Genomic DNA, 23149 nt, shown 5'->3' with positions numbered 1-23149 from the left:
TGTGATGACCAAAAATCTGTCTTAACCAAGCCACCAAAACTTCTAATGCATAATAGGCAAAGTACACATGGAAAGAAACTATAAGACTTTTGTATCCATGATTTTCTCTCTTTTTCTCTCTCTTTCTCTCTCTCTCTCTCACACTCAAACACACACACAGAGACATTACTAAAAGGAAAAATTACCAATTACTTTCTCCTCACAAGTCTAAATTCAATTCCAAGCAGTCTTGAGCAAATGGAAAGGGGTGGAAAAACCTTCCTCAGAGATCTGTGAAAGCTTGCAAAATTCCTGGTGATTGAGGCAATTTCTTTTAGGGCTAATGCATTCTCAATTTTGCAAGCCCATGGCAGCAGAGAACACCGTGTTGGTTTGGATATCTGGCAAAACTTGTTTTTTATTGAAATAGAATATTGATATCTTTCGAGACTTTCTATCACAGATACTGAATGCATAAAATAATATTTTACATTGTTATCAGGTTTCTAGAAGAAGTGACAATCATTACATAATAAAATAACTATAATGCTTCATACTGCAAATTATAACTGTGTTTTATTAACCAATTTATATACAACCTTGACAATTAAAACAGCTAACATTTATGTGTCTCTACTTTTTAAAATATTTGTATGTATAATATATATGTTTATACATATTTCATTTTGAACCTCACAAGTTATTTTGGGTAGTCATATTATCATATTATCACGTGGTCATATTATCAGCACTTTGTATATGAGTAAACTAAAGCAAAAAAGCATCAGGTGAATTTTCTGAGTTTGGAAAAGAAGCTAATTCCACAACCAGGACTATAACCCAAATTGCCTGGCTCCCATTTTCAATGTCATTATCCAAACAAATTGGCAAATTAAATGAAGAATTTTGGTATATATACTGCTGTACATACCACCCAGAATTATTGCTGCTTGTAACTTTGATAGTCCCAGATAGTCCTTAATTCTCGAAGTCAATTACATCCTGTATTGGTAGTCCAAAAATCAAATTCAAAAATTCAGACAAATACAACACACATATGAAGAAAAAGAGGAAGAAGAAGACAGAGGGGGAGGAGGAGATGAGTCATCCTAAGGGTGTTTTGTCTGAATATTATACTCAAACTAGACTGTAAGAACTAAAATTGAGAAATCACCATCCCAAGTACGAAGCAGTCATTCAATTTAACTCAGATTACAAGTATGATCTGTCAACCACTGCTAGATACCCAAAGTGAAATAGTTCCAGGCTGCAAGGAGCTCATAACATTAAATTAATATTAGATACAAATGGAAGTATGAATATAAAATATACATATTTTCAACAAGCTATAATCAATATTATATGATGACAATTTGTTTTGTGGTAGTTATCAGTTCATATTGATAGTTACTAGATTATTGTTATGTACTCCGAATGCGTTGTTAGTTTTTTGAATGTTTCATTTGAAATAGACAAGTTATTAATGATATACTGCCAAATAGAAAATTTTGTAGATAAATCAAATAGATACATTTAATATGAAAGATTTAAATGATATAAAAAGGATATTTGAGCATTCTAATTCTTTCAGGAATGAAAAGATTAAATAACTAAAACCATAAGAAAAAAATAATAGGCTTTACATGGCATTCTCTCATGCCCAATACTCTGCAGTGCTTTTTATGGGAAATTACAGCTGCCAGAGTTAATTTAATTTAATGTAATTTAATTGTTGAATTTGTAGTTTGTACACATCATTGGAGGCCCTAAAGCAATACTATATTCTTCTTTAAATAAATAATTTTCTCTCAGAGTTTAAAGAAATGATTGGCTTAGAAGACATTATTATACTGTAGAGAATGACCAAAATATGCAAAGTACCATACAGAAAGATTTTTCTGACACCAATCCACCAATGAAAGTACTGAGAGAATCAAGGCATCTATTTCTCTCCTTTTACAAAAATGTAATTTAGTCTTAAATTCTCACCAAACACCACTGCCATGGTTACAGGGCTTGGAATAGATACTCTATCTCCCTCACAACTGGCCTCCCTCACCCAGAATTCCCAATATTCAGTGCATGCTCCACCATCTTGCTTTGACTCTATGAATGTAAGTGTACTGACACTTCAGTAGATGCGTGTCTCACGTCTAATGTATTTATTCTACAAATTATCATTAATGTCAATAAAAGCACAATAGTTTCTAATTCAAACAGGTTCATGGATGTACTTAAGGATACTGAAATTTAATAAACATAAAAATAAAAAATGAAAGAAATTACCCTATATCCAGCTTGAGTTATGAATGATTGGGTATTTGACTCTTCTGGATGTCATCTAATGTTAAGTCACATTTTCTCTCCTCCTGCCTCCCCAGATGCCCTCATCCTGGTCTGAATCTCTAGGGTTCCAGGGAAGAAAGGATACAAATGCCCTTGAAAATTCTCACGTTCCTTCCTTTCCGAAGGCAGAAGAATGTACCTAAAAGCAAATGAGATGAACTACAGGATATACATAAGTATTTTTTTAATATGTTCAACCTATGTATTTTCAAGTTCCTACCATATTGGGGGAATTATATATTATTTAATCATCATTACACACTAGTGTAGGCAACATTATTATCTACATTTTACTGATGGGGAAACCAAGGCAAGTGAGGTCAGTGACTTGCCCAAAGCCACACAGCAAGTAAAGGCACAGTTAGAATTTGTTCCTTGGTTATGATCAACCCTGAGCTGGTTTTCAGTGAGATGTTTAACTGCCATACCTTGTTCTTGGTGCTGACATCTACACAGACATTCATTGAGATATCCATGACCACACTTGATTGTCATATACAAATCATGCTGAGTTTTGCTCTCATGTTTCCTCTCATGACAGTGAGATTGTTTTGATATCCAAGCTCTCACACTGAGCCAAATGCTCTGCCCTTCTCAGGAGCAGAAGGCAAGTGTAGCTTCTCTCCTCCATTGCTATCACCGAAGAGACTCAGTGAAAGTTCCTCAGGCCTGCCTGACACAGAACCACACAACCTTTTTTTTTTTTTTCTTTTTGTGGTACATGGGCCTCTCACTGTTGTGGTCCCTCCCGTTGCGGAGCACAGGCTCCGGACACGCAGGCTCAGCGGCCATGGCTCACAGGCCCAGCCACTCCGCGGCATGTGGGATCTTCCCGGACTGGGGCACGAACCCATGTTCCCTGCATCGGCAGGTGGACTCTCAACCACTGCACCACCAGGGAAGCCCCACACACCCATTTTTACCTCTTCCATGTCATTATCATTGTAGGAGAGAATCCCCAGAAGTTCTTGAAATAAATTTGATTGTTCAGAAGTAGAGCAGACTTGGCCTTTGACTCCTAGATATTCACAGTTAGTGGGAGCTCTACTGACAATTTCCTCCTTAAGCTAAATAGTGGAGTGAGTCAGTGAGGTCCTTTCTCAAAGAACTTCATGGGCCACCATCACTCACAGTGCTGCAGGAGCTGGCATACGTCAACTTGTGAGACCAATTGTTAGCATCCCCTCCCAACTCCACGCTGAGTAATGGCACATTTGTAGCTTGAAATTAGCCATGGGAAGAATATTTATAGCACAGACGTTAAAGAAAAACATTACAAATTACAACTCCCCCCCCCCAAAAGCTGATTCTTAAACATTTATCAGCATTACTTAAGCTTCTCTTTGGATTCTTTTTGCTTTCCCCAGCCCAGAAGGTTTATTTTTTCCTTCTCTTTTTCTGTGGGTAAGGGTGAGCAAAACTAGATCCACATTCTTTCAAACCTTTTAGTTTTATACCTGCTCTAATCCTTCCTGAACTATTGGAGACCTTATATCTAGTTGTCAGAATGAGGGAGGGTAAAAGAAAGTAGGGAAAATTTGGCTTATAGTTCACAAAATATATTCACAGAAATAATGTGATGCAATTGCACATGGAACACTTCCCAACACTTTCCAGAGGGAAAAAATCAACATCAATTCGACACAATGTTTTCCAGGAAATAGAAGAGAAGGGAATCCTTTCCAACTCATTTTATGAAGTTAGTTACAAAACCAAAGAATGTACAAAAAAAGAAAATCATAGACCAATACACCTCATTGAATACTGACATCAAAATCTTTAACAAAATATTAGCAAATATAAATCATCGATAGACAAAAAGAATCATACACTATGACCAAATGGGGTTTATTCCAAGGATACAAGTCTGATTTAATATTTGAATATCAATCAATATAGTCTACCATTTTAACAGGCTAAAGAAGAAAAATAATATGATCAGAGAAATTGATGAAGAAAAGGCGATTCACAAAACACAATACCCATTCATGATGAAAACTCTTAAAAATAGGAATAAAGGGAAACTTCCTCAACTTGAAAAGGCCATCAAAAAAAAAAAAAAACCCTCTACAGCTAACATTACACTTAATGGTGAAATATTCAATGCTTTCCACTAAGGTCAGAAACAAGGCAAGGATGTCTGCCCTTACCACTCTTTTCTAACATAGTGCTATAAGTTTCAGCCCGAACAATCAGGCAAGAAAAGGAAGTAAAGACGTACAGATTTAAAAGGATGAAAGAAGACTGCCCCTATTTGCGGATGACATGACTGTCTGTGTAAAAAATGTAAAGAAATCTTTAAAAACTCCTAGAACTGATACGTAAGTTTAGCAAGTTCAAAGAACACGCCCTAAAACACAAAATCCAATTGTATTTCTATATAGCAATGAATGTGTGGATACCAAAATTTAAAATATTTACAATCACTAAATAAATAAATAAAGGAAATAGGTGTAAATGTAACAAAATATGCATAGGATTTGTATGCTGAAAACTATACAACACTGATGAAAGGAACTTTTTAAAGATCTAAATAAATGAAAAGGATGATGATGATCATGGAATGGAAGACTCAACATGGTAAATGTGTCAGTACTACCTAAACTGATACTCAGGTATAACTCAATTCTTATTAAAATCCAGGAAAGATTTTGGTAGATGCAAAGTTTTCCTAAAATTCATATGGAAAGGTCAAGTAACTAGAAGAGCAAAAAAAATTTTTAAAGAATAAAAAAGTGGAAACAATCAGTCTACTTGATTTCAAGACTTGTTATTTAACTACAGTAATCAAAACTGTATGGTATTGGCAAAGGGGTAGATATATAGAACTCAGAAATAGACCCATGCAAATAGGCTCAACTGAGTTTAGAAGAATGTGCAAAAGCAATTCGTTGGTTGAAAAATAACCTTTTCGGGCTTCCCTGGTGGCGCAGTGGTTGAGAGTCCACCTGCCGATGCAGGGGACATGGGTTCATGCCCCGGTCCAGGAGAACCCCACATGCCACAGGGCGGCTGGGCCCGTGAGCCATGGCCGCTGAGCCTGCGTGTCTGGAGCCTGTGCTCCGCAATGGGAGAGGCCACAACAGTGAGAGGCCCGTGTACCGCAAAAAAAAAAAAAAAAAAAAAAAAAAAAAAGAAGAAAAAAATACTATATTCTCTTCTTCATTAACCTTGAGTGGAAAAAAAAACAAAACCCTATATTCTCTCTCTCATTAACCTTGAGTGATGGATCCAGATATTCTCTATACTGACACCCTGATGCACATGGAATCCACTAGGATTTTGAGGGGAGGCATAACCAACCTGATTCTATTGGCCTCACTGAAGACAGTAGCACCTGTACTCTGGTGTCAGCCCATACCAACAAGGGTTCCCACTGGAGAGATCTAAACGAATAATGTCATTAGCTTCTGGAAGTTTCTGTGACGGCCTGTGTTTCCTCAAAGAGAATTGCTGCACACACTACACCTCCCGGCTGCACTGCAAACAGCTCCTCGGAAAGAAGCGGAGCACTGAGCCCTCTGACCGAACGGTGGCTGATCTCAGAGGAAGAAGTGGTTTCCTCCACTCAGCCGGCTCCAACTCGTCACCTCTGAGGCCACCTTCCCTTCCCCAACTTGTTCTGAATCTGCTCTCTGGGCATGTTCTATTTCCTAGAATAACAGCAAACTTATCACTGAATTTACTCTTTGGTAAGAAGCAACTGTAAAACCAACTCATGTGGTTCAGACAAAGCCTGGGGGAAATGGTGATGCTTCTTTCAACAGTACGTCTCTGGGCAGAGGAGGACAAAGGACGGAAAACGAACAGACACGCCACCCGGCAGTGTCCTGACTTGCTTCTGTTTCTGCTGAAATCATAGGCACTTTTTGAAATAAGTTCAGTGATCGGCCTGGCCTTTCTTCCATCCCCTCCCTCGAGGCTTTTCCTATTGTCTTTCATTGCACAGAATTCCACTTTCTAATTTTTTTGTGTACATTTTATAAAAATCTCAAATAAGATGGCTTGAGGTTTTTTTTGTGTGTGTTTAAAATGTCTTCCCTTTTTAAGCTGAAGACTCTTTGTCTCGAAAGATCATAAAATATTCAACGTTTTCCCTAATCTAAAAAGGGAATGAGATGACGCAGTATTTCAATGATCTGGTCAACGCTGGCCCTCTTCACAAGAGGACAAGATGCTAGGAGAGCAACACGCAGAAATCGTTTAAGAAGAACGGTTGCTTTTCAAAAATGTCAGCTAAGCCACAATTTCTATGTTCATTAAAATTAGCATAGGGTGCTCTTTCAGAAAAAAAAAAAAGTCAAAATACTCACAGTCTCCCTGGTTGTTCTACATCTGTGTTTAGAGCCAGCCAAACTTTTAGCCACAGTTCTAACACCCCTCTCTTACTGGTCCCTTGGCACCTGCATTTTGCATTCCCATCTTATTCCAGCTCTCTCGTCACACAAACAAGAAGATGCCCAAGGTTTGAAAATGTTCAAATCAGAGTGTTAAGTGAATGCGGAAGATTATACTTAAAATACCTGTCACAACTCAGGTGGCATCTATTTCAAGAGCACAAATAATCCGGTATTTTGTCATCTTGTCGTTCACGGCTCTTTGAGAGAAAACAGAAAGCAGAACAAGCTACTAGTGAAACTAAATAAACAAATTTTGGTTCAGGCAGGGGGGGCAGACCAAGCTATTTTAAAATCTTAAAATATAATCACCTTACTTACTTGTGTGAAGTGCACATATTTTGACAAAGTTTTAAAGCCTGCATTTTTCTGAATTAACACGGTTGTCCAAATATCGGCTGATTTCAAGTGATAATGATGGCAGTGAGAATGAAGATGGCATAACTGCTCCACTATATATACGCTATATGTAAAAAATTACACATTTACACACACATACATAATATATATATAAACTTTATAAGTGATCAGACAGGACTTCTTAATTTGTATCATTAAAACAACCATATGGTTTATGCTAGAGACCATTTCATGCCTTTGGAGAATTTAAAATAGATAAAAAACCCCATAAATAGTACATCTTGCCTCTTTTGTATTTCATTTTCTATTTGTACAAACACAAAATAGAAATGTATATCTTAAAGGTTGCCATGCAAGTTGCTGGGATGTCTGATTCTCTATAATTTTATCACCCCCATACTCATATCAATATTTAGAAATTTGCTCTAGAGAGGGATTGATTTACCATATGTGGTGATAACAACGATTACAAACTCCCAATATTTCACAAACCATGATATAAATTGACTTTACTTCACACTCCTGGATGCCATTAGGCTCCTCCCCTACCAGGGAAATGGTTTCCATGGTAACTGAAAGGGGAAAAGCACAGGGAAGAAAAAAAAAAAGAGGTACAAAAAGCTTAATGAAATGAGGTATCTATGGAATAAACAAAATATGGGCAAGTGTTGGATGTCAGAACACTCTTAGGACTTCTAGATCCAAATACGTCCAGAGATGCTAAGGCCATATCATCTGACAGATCAGATGAGAAGGAAAAGTCTGTACCTAGGATTGGACTTGTTAAAATGGCCAACCACCAGCAGGGCTGCCTGCTAGTTCCCAGTGTAGATGTCTCCCAGTAAATGAAGCCTGCTGAAGCTTTCTACCACCACCAACTCTGCAGAACCCACATGGGCATGGCTGCACCAATTCAGAGCATAGCCAAGAGTGAGATGGAAGCAGAGCTGTTCACAGGAGCCCTGAATCACCCTTCCCAAAGCAGCTGCAGACCTGTCTCGGCCACACAGAGAATTTAGTGGGTGTGAGGCACTAAAATACATCCTGACCAGTTCAGGCGCTCCGGAAGTTCTCTAGAATGAAACATTAGGTAGCCTCTGCTTTTATCTTTTTCTCTCTGTTGCTGCAGTAAAATATGCAGCAAATGTCATTTAATTTTATTAGATTCTGTATATATGTGGCTTTTAGAATGAACTCAGGGGAACACACATTACTTATAAACATATACTTTTTAATTAATTTTTCTTTGTAATTTGAAGTAGGTAACTAATGCATTCATGGAAAGATATGTACTCCCTCTGGGGGGCAACTTTAATACCTGCACTTCCTTAGCTTGTTAATCAAAGACTTTTTAGCCTTGTAGATAATTTATATCTGCTTAATGTTCAGAAGGTTGAAATTGCAGCTATATAAAAAAAAGTCCTTACCTCTTACAAAATCAGAAAGATAAAAACCTCATGGAAATTCTAAAGGAATGGGAAATGGAGGAAATAGTCTTTCAGAGCTGCTTTCCTTGAAAATATTTTGTAGCTTTATAGGGGGAAACAATAGCTTTCTCCCCCCAGAAGACACAATGACATTGCTTGACTGAAAATGCAGCAACAGTCAGGAATCTCCATCTTGGAACCTGCCTATTTCCAGTAGTTTTGTATTTTGAATGAACACCTTTTTTTTTGCTCCGTATGAAAATAATACTGGCAAAAATAATAATAATAACATGGAAGAATTTGATTTTGGGAGGGTTCAATTCAGGTTTAAGTTCAGGTTTGCTAGTCTCAGACTCCATTTGTTTTTCTCCTGTTATGTTTATGTATCACCCCATCATTAAGCTCAGTTTTCTCCTACACAGAGTCAGACAAGAAGAACGATTTCAACTGCACCCAGGGCAATGGCTTTACACACAGAACTGTGGTGGGAGGCGCCCTAACTCAGAGAAGGGAAGGGGATGGGAACACTCGCTCTCTCCATCTGTGATCCTTGTCCATGGTGAGGCACTGCTCCTTCACACGTGTGCATGCTTGTGTGAGCATCTGCACATGTACAGACACCTTCACTTGGACGTGGACACACACACACACATGCACACACATTTTTCTTTGTAGATACACAGCTACATTTTAACTGAAAGTGGCAGTTCTACCATGGCGCCAAGGAGAGAAGGGTGGACCCTTAGAGATGGGAAGAAGGTTTGAGAACGCCCCATCTAATCACTCGTTCATAGAGTGCGGGAATCGGACCTGGCCTTATTTTCACAGCCTGGTTGGGCTGCTGACTCATATTGAACTTAGAGTTGCCTTAACGCTCCTAGATCTTTCTACCACCTGAAGTCTGTCCTGCCCATTCTGCACTTTGGCAGCTGACTCTCTGAAGCTGATGGCAGATCATTACATTGATCGCTGTTAAAATTTATCTCACAGGCTAAGTCTTCCTTTTAGCCTGTTCATTATCATTTTCAACCCTCATTCCATTATTTTAGTATTAGCTGTTACTCTTGGATTTTGAGTCAGTCACAAAATTGGACAGGATGTGATTCATGACTCAATCTAAGTCCTCATTCCAACTTGATGCAGGCGCAGATGAAGAAAGGCTGTCTGGGCCGCTACTAGAGACTTCTCTTGGAGTAACAAGAATATACATTCTCTGAAAGTTAATCAGCTGTGAGTATACCTCACTGGGCTATTGGGCCACATTTCTAAACTTTACCCATTAAGGGAAACTCAGAAAGAGTTGTGTGAATACTTCTGGAAATTAAGAAGACTTCTGTCTCTCCTTGACCATTTTATGTGTATATCAAAAGAAAGGGGATGTGAGTAGTCTGATGTGACTGGGATCCCTTGTGTTGCTTCCAATTGTCTTTCCTTCTGTTTACTCCTTTACTGGGCATTTCTTCTTACTGCCATCTTTCTATGATACAATAATATTCCTTCATAAGAATTGTCTTAATAGTTTTATCTGAGTATTTTTCTCCTTCAATTTAGAAGCTTCCTGCTACCATTCTTCCTGACACATATACTGCCAGTCCCTTATCAAAGAACCTAGGTTTCAGGGTCTCAACCTATAACCCAGGAAGCCAAATTTATGATTTAACAACTTCTCTTTGGCTTTCTTTAAAGTCACAACATTCAATAGCAATGAACTGATAATATCACCTACAACTTCAAGTCCTTTAAAAAGTGTTTGTTTTTTGGTTTGTTTTTGTTTATATATCTGTAACACTTCTTTTTTGTGAATCTGTAGAAATGGGAAGGGACTAATGGATTTGATGACTCTGGATAAGTCCTCTGTCCTTGAGGATGTCACTTTCAGGAAGAAATCTCATGCCTCCAACACATCAGGATGTCAGTTGCTTGACTGCCTCTTCTTTCTGCCGTAGGAACTCTGCTCCAGCTGGGCAGCAGCTCAGATGGGCTGAAGTGACAAGAGTAGAAGAAAAAGTGGGTCGAGGTAAGAAAGCCAGAGAGTGATTCTGGGCCCTGACTCACTGACAACCCGTCAGCCAGGTACCAAGGCCACAGGTGACAAACAAAAGACCTCATGGCTCCATCCCAGAGCACCCCACAGTGCTTCCCAGGCCCATACTGCACTAACACATCTAATTTAGAACTCTTTCTTCAGTTCCGGTGTTCCCAATTTCCAATGTAATACCACGTGCCTCATCTTGGCCTAATACATCCCCTCATATTGATGCTTTCCTTAAATTGTCAAGTTTTCATGTCAACTTTGCCCTAGGAATTATTTCTTAGATCTGTTACATAATATTTTGAGAGGTCATTTTGATGCTATGGATATTTTGTTGCTGTGGGAGTGAGAGAGGAATGAAGTTAGGATCCGGGATGGAGCAATGATTGCTGGATAATTATTTGTTTCCATGAACATCTTTTTAGAAGCAGAAAATACCCCTGGCACCAAAAGTCTATTGAATTGGTTATTTCAAAACCTTTCTCCTGGTTCTCTGTTCAGCTCGTGATCTCAGTTCTGTTGTTGGCTCCACCCTGCACCTCATCACACACCTCCCACCCAAGCCTGGACCTGGGAGCACGGTCTTGCACCCTGACTTTTACTTGCCAAGGAAAGGAGTTCAGGTAATTGTGGGAATCAACTGAGCTAGTTTTATACAATTCTGACCACTCCCCATTTCTTTTTTCTTATTATACAGGAAGAAGAAAAACGAACCCTTCCAGATGGTGTTCATCATTCCTCCACCAACATTTGTGCAAGAAAAGAATCTGGGACACCTAAAACACAGTGGAAAGATTTGAGGGGCCATAAGAGTTCAAATATGGAGTCTGGTGATACAAAGACAGCAGTGGGTAGAGTTTGGAGCCCGATAAGCTTCCATAGATTTACACAGTTATTTTTGTAAAATAGGACCATAAGCTTTCAGATGGCTAAGGAAATATGTAGAACACTACCAGAAGGGAGTGGTGGACCACTGCAGGGAAGAGACTGTTCCTGTGAAGGATCACTGTGAGTTTGGAAGGCAAAGACCATAGGACAGTAAAGGGATATTTGATTCAGTTCTTGAGGAACTCTAGAATTTTCTGGTGTCCTGGCCTTTCAGAGTCTTAAAGTTGGGGTCCTGTCAAACTGCATGGGGCAGCATAGTGACTGTCCTGTGAGAGTGTATATTTCTGTACTCTCATCCACTGCCCCTCAGCGACTCACAAACATATATGCCCAGTTCTGGCCTCTGCCCTGAGCCACAAGGTGGTAAATCCAACGCCCATAGGTATGTCGAAGCTATCTAAAATTTAACAGGCCCAAACTAGGATGCTCGATATACCTTCTTTTCTAAGACTTCTCCCTACACCAGTAAATAGGGATTCCCTATATTCCCTGTTTCAGTAAATAGTACCATCACCAACTTACTTGCAAAGTCAAAAACATAGGAACCCTCCTGAATTCCTTCACCACTCACACCCAATTCAGCAGGAAGTCCTATTAGTGCTGCCCCATAAATATATCCCAAATCAACCCACTTCTTCTTATGTCCACTGCCACCATCTTAGTCCAAACCATCAAGAACCATTCCTTAAGTGGGCTACTTCAATAGCCTCCAAACAGGTCTCTCTGTAGCCCTCTAAATCAATTTACATTTTTTCCTTGTTCAAAACCTTTTGATGCTTTCTATTCTAGTGAAACAAAATAATGTGCAAAGAATTTGCAGGGCCTATTCAGTCCCATATAATCTGGGTACAGCGAGCAGCTCTATCTTTTTTTTCCTTTTTTTTTTTTTTTTTTTTTTTGCGGTACGCGGGCCTCTCACTGTTGTGGCCTCTCCCGTTGCGGAGCACAGGCTCCGGATGCGCAGGCTTAGCGGCCATGGCTCACGGGCCCAGCTGCTCCGCGGCATGTGGGATCTTCCCGGACCGGGGCACGAACCCGTGTCTCCTGCATCGGCAGGCGGACTCTCAACCACTGCGCCACCAGGGAAGCCCAAGCAGCTCTATCTTCATCTCCACTTACTCACCCTGCCTTCCCTGGTCCCTCCCTCCTATTGTCCACTCCCACCAAAACTTGCTGTACCTCCAGGGCCTTTTCATCCACCTCCATGCTATCCAGAGCTTTCTCTTTTCAGATCTTGACCTGACAAACTCTTTACTATTCAGGTCTCAGACCAAACATAAACCCTTTATTATTCAGGTCTCAGATCAAACGTCCTTCCTCAAAGGTCACTTCCAACCTCCCTACTTACCATTTTCGAAAGTCACTCTCGATCTCATTGCTTTGTAGTATTTTTTTTATTGTATTTACCACCTAAAGTTGTCTTGCTTAATGATTTACCTACTTCTTTTCTCATTTATTATCTGTTTCTCCTGCTAAAATATAAGTTCTATGAAACCAGAAATCTATTATGTCTATTTCACCACCACGTCTTGTGCCTGAAGCATGACACTCGATAAATATCTGATAATGATGTAACACGAGGAACATTCCCCTTTTCTTTAATTTTTAAATTCTCCTTATTTAAACTAGTTTAGCTATGTTTCCTGAATATTAACAAAATGCATAAAACCTTAGCTCATAATGACAGTATAGAACTTTACTGATTCAAATAAAAATTATTTAGCTACTGAAACTAATGAACAAATGAGTATTGATTCATCACAGGAAAATGTTGCTAGTGAACATTTTATTTATTTCACTAGAAACCATCAGTATTTTAATCTTTTATAAGAAATTATTATGTGAGGTTGCAACTTGATACAAAGTAAAGTGAGTGGCAAGAGAAATAGACATTTTCCTTGGTAGCCTTCCTTATTACTTACTAATACACATCCTTGAAAAACATTAAAAGTTACATAAAAAAATCAGTAAGAAACATTTCTAAACCATGATTTATAATCTGAGAGACATGAGTTAACTGGCAATAATCTCACAATCCATACTTGAACAGGTGTGTGCAGAAGATCAAATAAAATACTCTTCATAAATCTATAAACATGTAGTTGAGAAAAACTCAGTTTGAACATGTATACCAAATTTGTACATAAACATATCAGTCAGCAGAAGCTCATTCAGGTAGAATAAGCAGCAGATAAAAATCCAGAAATCCTGGATGCTAGCAAGGTGATCATCAACCGACTTGCCAGTGCTATAAAAAGCAATACAATTAAAGATATAATAGTTTGTGCTTATTGAGCAAATGCTATATGCCAGGCACTCAGTTCTAAGCACTTTATAAGCAATGGCCCTGTGTCTCAAATCCTTTTTTCAATGACCCGAGCATTGGCAAGCATTTTTACAATGTATCTAATGAAGAACATTTTAACGTATTAATTTCACCAACTTAAGAAAGCCAACGATTAGGTAGTTGAAGGGGAAAAAACCCTTCATGATCAGAAATAGAGTCTGAGTGGTAAGAGGAATATCGTTCAAATATCTCAACCTTATGGGAAAAGGCAAACCTTGGACCAGGTTAGTAGCCAGTTCTCAGAAACTGGGAATTTGCAGGACAAATGGTAGGCAGAGATACTGAGAAATGAGAAAGAGCCAGGCGTGCAGGAAGTCCTTCACCCCCTTGCGATGCCTGAGGTCTTCGCTTGGTCTGGGAGGCTCCACGTAGGCTGGCCTCTGCCTCTGATTCACCTCCTACTCTTCTCACCCACCTTGGTTTCTTGCTGTGCCAAGTTTCCAGGCATGCTCCAGCTCAGAGCCTTTGTACTCTTCCAGTCTCTGCAGGAATGCTCTCCCCGGATAGCCTCAGGATTAACTCCCTTGAAAGAGGTCACCTTTCAAGTGCTCACTCATTCTTTCCTTCTCAGTGATGCCTACCCTAACCATCCAATTAATACTGAAAACTGGTTCCCTCTACCTTCAGCACTACTGGTCCCCTAATCCTACTTAACTTTAATTTTTCCATAGCATTTGTCACCTTCTTATATATTATGTAATTTACTGGTTTTATTCAGTGTGTTGGTTCTTTCTCCACTCTGGAATTTAGGGTCTAAGAGTGCATGGATTTTTGTCTGTTGTCATATATTGTGAAAAAAATGGCTTCTACTTTCCATCCCTCCCTGTATGAATTTACTAAGGCTGCCATAACAAAATGCCACATACTGGGTGGCTTAAACATTAGAAATTTATTTTCTCACTGTTCTGGAGTCGAAAAGTCCAAGATCGAGGTGTTGACAGGTTTGGTTTCTCTTGAGGCTTCTTTCCTTGGCTTGTAGATGGCCACCTTCTGGCCATGTCCTTGCATATATAGTCTTTTCTCTGTGCGCATGCAACCCTGGTGTCTCCTTGTATGTCCAAATTTCCTTTTCTTATAAGAACACCAGTCAGATTGGACTAAGGCCTACCCTAAAGGCCTCGTTTTAACTTCATCACCTCTTTAAAGGCTCTGCTCCAAATAGAGGTAGTGGTGTTAGGGCTTCAATGAATTGGGGGATGACACAATTCAGTACATAGCACCCTCTGTAACTATACTTTTGTCACATAACCTTGCAGTGGTCTCCCACTCTGCCTCTAAGCTTGATCATCAGATTTACTTTGGCCAATGGGATGTTAGGGAATATGACAAAGGCTTGGAAAGCACATACATGACTGGACTTGTTCATCCTTGCTCTTATTCCATGACCACCAGGACACACTAGACTAGCCTTTTGAATAATGAATGAGACACATAGAACAGAACTATGCTGCCCCAGTTGTACCAGCCAAGGCCATCTGAGATCAGCCACAGCCAACTGACCCCCAGCTGGATGAGAAAGCCTGCAGACACATGAGTACCCCAGGTGTGACTGGCCAAACCCATGCCACACCAGTTGAACCCTGCAACTCATGTTTATTGTTGCCTCATGCTCTGATTTTGTGGCTGTTAACATGTTACTGTGGCAGTGAAAACCTGATACAACTGTTTTGTCCATTGATGTATCCCAAGTGACAAGAATAATACCTGGCACATTGCGAGTGATCCATAAATAGTTCTTGAATGAATAAATGGACAAAGTCTAGAGTTAAATGCACATAAACAAGTGCCTGTCTACAGGGGACCTCTTTCAAGATCCATAATACATCTCTCAATAGGATGACTTCCTCTGGCTTAATGTCCTTGAGTTTTAAAGTGGTTTCCTGAGTAGCATCTAACATATGATTCATTACGGTCTAATAGGTTTACTACTCTTTGAGGAGTACACATTTCTTCAGGGAACATGGCCTGAAACAGAAGAATAGATATGTGAAGCCAATAAGGGAAATAAGAAGGGGAAATCTTTGAAGGTCTCCTTGAAGCATCTCAAATATCATTAGGTACAAGTGACCATGAATCCACCCATAGGAACAGTTGACTCTAGCCTAAGGCTTTAGGCTGAAGGAAATTGTTTAGAGGTGATGAGGGAGTATTAGAGGGAGAGAGAGAGAGACTAGTAAAAGTAGTGGGAGAGTGATTTTAGTAAAAGTAAATAAAAATATAGGAAAAACTGCTCTTTGGAGCCTATGTGATGCTAAACATCACTATTACATGCTATTCCCTCATTCTGAGCAAATCCCCACATCCTCACCCCACTTCATCTAGCTCAGCCTTATTCCTTCTTCAGTATGAACCTCTCCTCCACTGAATGGGAGGCAGGAGGAGGATGGGCAACCAGTCCATGCCCCTCCCACCCGACCCCCAGGAAGTCTTATGTAATCTCATACTACCTTATGCTTTCCTTGACACCATTTTCCATGATATGTGATTACAAATTGTAGTATATGTTTCTCGTGCAAGATTCTAACTCCATGAAATTAACGTGTCTATTTAACTCAGTATTATATTCTTAGAATCCAGGATAATGATCCCAATGCAGGTTAGTATACAATAAATACTTGTTGAGAATTAGGAAAGTGACCAAATATTATTCATTGTGTATTCTCCCCGTCTAGTAATAGAGAGATATCACTGACGTAGGTATCAGTGAGAGAGAGAAATCACAAATGAAATTAAATACTGCTGAAATAAAACATTTTTTAAAAGTCTGATCATTACCAAAGAATGTCTGAACTTCCTTACTTGAGGAAGGTTTTCAATAAATATTTGTTAAATTGAAAAATTACTTCAAAGAAAACATTCTGAAAAATTATATTTCTGTAATGAACTCAAATTTCTCAATTAATATATTATTACGGTTTTTGCAGTTTTTCCCTATTGAGTAAAATTCCAATAACAAGTGATTCACATTATTAACCAATTTTGGCAGTTTTGTCATGCCCTTCCTAGCATCAGCTTATGAGACCAAATCTAGACTAAAAAAGTTTGGAAGCAGAGTGTTTCCACAGATGTGGAGATCACGCTTAGATTTGGATCTCTACTTGGGAATGAATAGAGACAAATTATGAAAATGCTGTTTCGTGAACTTCAGGAGGCTTTGTACCCAAGCTTGGAAGGTTTGATTCTGATGGAGAACTTTGGTAGAGGAAAGAGCATTTGAAAAAGCCCAGTTACATAGGAGTAACAGAGAGAAAGCTAATGTAGCTGGAGGGCATTGAGCCTGAGATAAGGCTCTAGTGTTCCCCAGGGCCAGATCATGCCTGGCTTGGAAGGCTGCATTAAAAGTGCTTGTCCTCATCCTAAGTGCAATGGAAAGCTGCTGAATATTTTCTGAGCTATAATCACTCTAGCTATCATGTGGAGGATAAAATGGAAGGCAGAGTTAGGTGAGGCCACTGTGACCATCTAGTGGTACTTGACAAAGCTTGTGGGAGAGACCCTGGCCACAGAGAGCTGCTATTTTTTCTTTTTCACAGGCATAAATAGAAATGTGTTTTGAAATTAGCCAAAGCTTATTTTAAGGGGAATAATGCATTAGACTTGTTGAGACTTTGGCTTGGGGCCCTAAATATCTAGCAATGAGGTCTTATCAATGAACTGTAATCCCCATTAAGAGAGGTTGTGAACACAAGCAAAACTCTAGTGCCTACCCTTACAACTGGCAATAGCACCGTGAATGAATGACTACATGAATCAAGGGTTACAGAAAATGGTTACAAACAAGGAGAGACTCCAAGAAACGTGGGCAGTAGCAGTGAAAGCCATTTTCCTTTCTAAACCCCTAGTTTCGTTACTTGCAAGAACCTGATAATTTTTTTTTCATGTTTAAAAAGCATTTGTACAGATGCCCTATCTATATGCTGTGCCATCAATTAAAATAGACTGTACAAAATGCCCACTCTGCAAAGTGTGCCTGCCTCTGGTCCATGTTCTGTTTCAAAACTGGCACAACCAAAATAACTAAAGTGGCTGTTCAGCTCTGGGGTCAGCAATTTGTTCTGTCTCAATTCCTAAATCCCGAGGCAAACAGCTCTGAGATGTTAGAACGAAGAGAGCTAAAAGGAAATTGCCCGTTCTTTTGTTGCCTTATTAAGCCTGCAGTATTCTATTTAATCATATCTTCCTCTAGGAGAAATCAACTATTTGAAGAAAAATGCATTCCTGGTGCCTGAATGCTGTCTTTCAATAAGGAGCAAAGATCAAAGAGGGTGTATTTTCTAATCTTTGAACATTGACAATGTCCCTTGTACTGCAAAATGGAATTACTTAGGGCCGTTATGGAGACCCCTGTAGTTTTGAGCATATAAATGGAATGTCTTAATACATCATATAAAATTAATTGTAACATATTTAATAACCCTCAGATAAATTGGAAAGAACAAGGTATTTGGCACTTGGATATTTATTTTAAACATTTCACCAAGTACGTGGAGCTCTGTAATGTGTCTGAAATATTTAATACAGATAAGATATCTTACACAAGCTCAGCATTTTTTCCAATGTTTGTAATTTTTGGTATAAGAAAATTGGACAGTTTTTATCACCAGATAATATATGTTAACCAGTGTCTGGGAAAGGGGAAAAGATGGATGGTTGCTGGGGTATCACATGGCCTGCCAAGAAAATAAAAGGAGACTCACAGTAAGTGATTTTAATCTGTTGGTCAGTGCCCTATTCAGGGTGTCAATTTTTTTTTATGCCAATGCAGAGGAAAAGGTTCATAACACAGAATGCTGAAGTTCTGTGATTTGCAAAGAGTAGGCACCTCATTGACTGGTGGATTTATTCTCTATTTGAAAGATAGCATTCGAATTATCCAAAGAGAACTTTCTTATTTTTGTAATTGCTTTATCATTCCAAGGGGATGCTGGTGCATGGCTCATTTTCCCTCTCTTTCCACTGCCCCTTATACTTCTGCCTCTTAATCACAGGACACTTTGCCCAAGAATGCATTTACAGAAGATTGAGATACACACTCTGCATGGATGAAGGCAACTGTGTCATCTACATTTTCCACAATTCAGCCATGCCCTTTGTTCTTGGACATGATAGAAAATCTGTTTTCATTCTCAATTGGAAAGCCAGCATGAGTTAGACCAGATGGCTGTTGACCTTCAGGCGATAGAGAAGGGGAGAGATTCCCAACTGTTCTCATTACTCGGGGCACTAACCTCCTTTGGAGCCACAGCCTCAAGAAGCTGATACCTAGAAAACATTTCTCCTTGAACATAGACATTTTACTTGTTGTGTGTTGAGACGTTGGAGGTTTCCTAACTGTCATGGCGTCAATACCTTGTGCCACTGTTTATATACATTACTCTTTATCCATGGAGGTCAAGCTGCTGGTGTTGTAAATGTCTTGATAAGTAAGCAAAGACATCTGAGTTCAGATGTTTTAAAATTTTCCCTTATTTTTATATCTATCAGTGTGTAACACACTCAATGTGTGTGTGTGTTTGACTGAATGACTAAAACATAAATGTTAGTTGCCATACCTTACATTATCCATAAGGTATTTTCAGAAAATGCACATATACAGAAGTGTAATGCATACACTGAAAGTGCTATGTCAGTGTGTCTCCCAGTAGAGCCAGTGCTATGGGCTCTGTTATTATCCTCTTTAGCTAGATGAAGAATTTGATATTATGTAACTAGTAAGTGGGAGAACTGGCACTTGATCAAGTCTGTCTCTCCAACTCTGATGCTCAAATATTTAACTAGGATGTTCTACTGCTTCCTCTTTTGTTATCGTGGGGAGACGGCTAACTAGGTTAAAATTATATCCCAAAAGTCATGGGATAGTTTCCCTGTAATTTTTCAGAGTCCACGCCTGCTCATTCTTTGTTTATTTACATCCTTACAAGAAATAAATGACTATATGTGAGATATAATTTATCAGTATTCTTGCTACAAAATTGAAAGAGCTAATGAATGCTTGACAGAGTTTGGGATAAGAGTATTTTTCTCTTCTATTTCCATGAGGTTGCCTTTTAGACCTGATCTGAACTGACATCTCCCCCCAGGACATCTGAGAGTGCAGAGTTATTGGTTCTCTGTCTATTTCCTATTGTCTAGCCAAGAAAAACTGGCATGTTGCTGGGCTGGGTCTCTAGCTCTCTGCACTGCATAGTTTAAATGAATAAAACTGAAAGGACTGGGTCATTGGAGCAAATGTATCCATCTACTGAGCCACAGATGAAGGAATATCTAAAATGCGCCCTTAATTATGGAACGTATCTGAATCCAATGTTATGTCACCTATTAGTTAAAATCACAGATAGAGCAGCCCTTTTCACCCACATAGCTATTCAGATAGCGCTTCTTGGCAAAACTGCATTCACATGCAAGATGGCGGCACGTAAGATTCTGTTTCTCCGTTAACCTTAAAACAATCCGCTTTCTTCACATCTTAGTGCCATAATTCTGTCCCCTGGCTCAGCAAAAATAACCATCCCTCGGGAGGTATAGCAGAGTGGGAGGAACCTCCATTACCAAGGGAGGGAAAACCCCTGAGGTCGGGTCTTAGTGGGATTGAGGAGCTGAGGGAGTGGCCTATGGTTATTGCTTCCCGTCACTCAAAACTGTTAACATGGCAGTTTGCTTACTGAGCACATTTGTGTTGGTCTTACAGGAAGGTGGGCCCCATGTCAGAGCGAGTACACTTTACTCGCATCCTCATCTTTATCCTCTCCGTTGCAGAACTTCTGCATCAAGCTAAGAATGTTTCTTTTCACAGGGTGTCTCATTTCCCCTGGCCCACACTTATCCATTCTAAGTGTGTCTGTTATCAAGTACTTACCAATTTAAAAGCAGCAATTTTTTTTGATATTTTGTTACACATTCAAAAGGAAACCATTATACATCTTTAAGGCCTCAGTTTTTGAATCTAAAGGAAAATTGTAATTGGGCAGAAGGTTATTTACTAGGTATTTTTGAAAAGACCAAATAATAGCTTTTCAGCATATCCTACATTAAGCAGCATCAAAATGATGCATGAAGATAGTATCCAACAATGACTCAGTAACTATGTGTATACATGGTTATGGCATTTTAATGCGCCTACCCATATTCTAGACTCCATTCACAAAATTGTTCTGAGCTATTCAAAGATGTTTTTCCTTGAATTTATGTGTTTATTTGGCACAAACCTAGTCATTTTATAACCATCACTTTAAAACTAACACAATTGATTTGAAACCATGTTGAATTTGAAGGAAATTAAGGAATCAGTAATCTGAGATATTAAAAAAAAAAGCCCAGTTTTTAAAAGTATCCTTCTTGTTGCATTAAGAAAACTTACTTCACAATTCTCACAGTCTCATTCCTAAAAATGTTTAAAGACAGAGCTTTCCCTCTCTGAATTAGTTGTTTACAAGGATAGCTTGCAGGCAAGAAAAAAGTCTTCTCCTCTCTCTCCTGGCTTTAATCCAATAAAAATAATAATAGATATCAAGGGTCAGCTTTTACATATCAGTTTTAGCTACTTGGAATGTTGAGAAGAATTTTGAAGCTCCATTCTGACACAGTGGAAAAAGTGTTATCAATTAGTGATGTCTGCCTTGGGAACAAAATTGAGGAATTAGGTCTCATGTGCCATATATTTAACATCTGTACTTTAAAGTTTTTTTTTTAATATAACCACTTTTATTGAGTTGAACTTTATGAAAAAATAGTTGCACATAGTAAGATTAAATGATTTGTGTTTATTGAATATTGCATTTTTAAATGGATATTTTTTTAATTTTTGGCTATATGGTTCAAAATGTGACATGAAAGAAATCTCATCAGCTTAATAATCGTAACTTTTGTATTGTACTTTGCAGGTTGCAAAGCACCTTTCAAAGACATGATTCCATATGTGCTCCAACAAACCTATGAAGTAGGTATTGTATATTCCCTGTTTATATATGCTTGGACTGAGACACAAGAGTTTCAATAACTTTTCCAAAATAACACCCAGGGTGAAAATGCCTGCCTCACAAAAGTAGTATATAGTGAGATTGTTGAGAATAGCCAAAGAATTCTGAGATGGCTATATTCACTCATGATGAGGGTTCTAAAATCAGTCTGAGAAGATGCTCTCTAGACCATCCAGGGCACAGCTGATACATGATTGCTCTACTGTATGGTCCAGCCAAATCAAACTGCTTATAATTCCACAGTAAAAACAAACAAACAAACAAAAAACAGTGATTTTCTACATCTGTCCCTTTGCTCTAGAATGTCCCCTGCCCATTTTTATCATCTGGTTAGCTCCTACCTTCCTTTCAAAACAACTCAGGCATTCTTTCATTTTCACTGTCCTACCTGTCCTTTCCCAGAATTGAAATAAGTGTCCCTCTTCATACATCAATGAACTCAACTAGGGAAATGTTCCACCTCACACCAAGGAGCTTCCCCTTCTGAGGGTTCCATTGGGATAATAAAAGGAGTTTTTGTTTAATTATTCTGTGATTGCCAGGACATTCATTAGATGGTGTGGGATCACCATGTCTTAAAACACATAAAGACAAATGTAACACACTCTATTCTCCCTTTCTTACAAATGTCTCCTTTCCTACCTCTGTGTGGTAGATGGAAGCTTGGAAGGACCTACATCCTGGGGCCCATTCAGGAAACCTCTCTCTCTTCCACTCCACAGAGTGGGATGAGTTCTTAGACACAAAGTCTCTTCTTCTTTTTTTTTTTATTTCTTCCCCTTCACTCCTTCTCTGCTTCCAGAGATTGGCTCCAGGATTCAGAATATGGGAATGAGATCTTTTTACTGACTCCCCACTTAAATCTTTAGGCTCAAGAAACACCCTCCAATCCAATGTTAATAGAAACTCTTTGTTAAATTATTAGACACATACGAAGCCATGAAAAGTGACCTTCATACTTAGTATGCTGCTGGTTATTATGGGAGTAATTCCTTTAGGAAGGATTATTAATATGAAGGATGTAGGCATTCTGGATTCCCTGGTTATAATAGCACATAACAGCAATGAATCCCCACAATTGTAATACCCCTTACATAGATTATTGCATTTACAAAATAATCTGAATAAATTAGACCTTACAGCTCAAGAACTACTGAATCCTTTTCCTTCAGTATTATTTTTTAGAATCTCAGTCATTCCTTTTTGATTCAATAATTTCTTACAGGCTACCCCTATCAACACAGCTTAAGGTCATATAGAAGTCTTTGAATCCATTCACTGATATGTATACTCATAGTTCCCCTTGTATTTTTGAGGCAGGGAAATAATAATCACAAGTTTACTGGGAAGGTCACTGTGGACAACTACTTTTAGCTACTGTCATACATTTTGTTTTA

The sequence above is a fragment of the Mesoplodon bidens genome, assembly GCF_964165515.1.
Source record: "Mesoplodon bidens genome assembly, chromosome: 16".
NCBI lineage: Eukaryota > Metazoa > Chordata > Mammalia > Artiodactyla > Ziphiidae > Mesoplodon > Mesoplodon bidens.
This window is presented reverse-complemented; position numbering follows the sequence as displayed.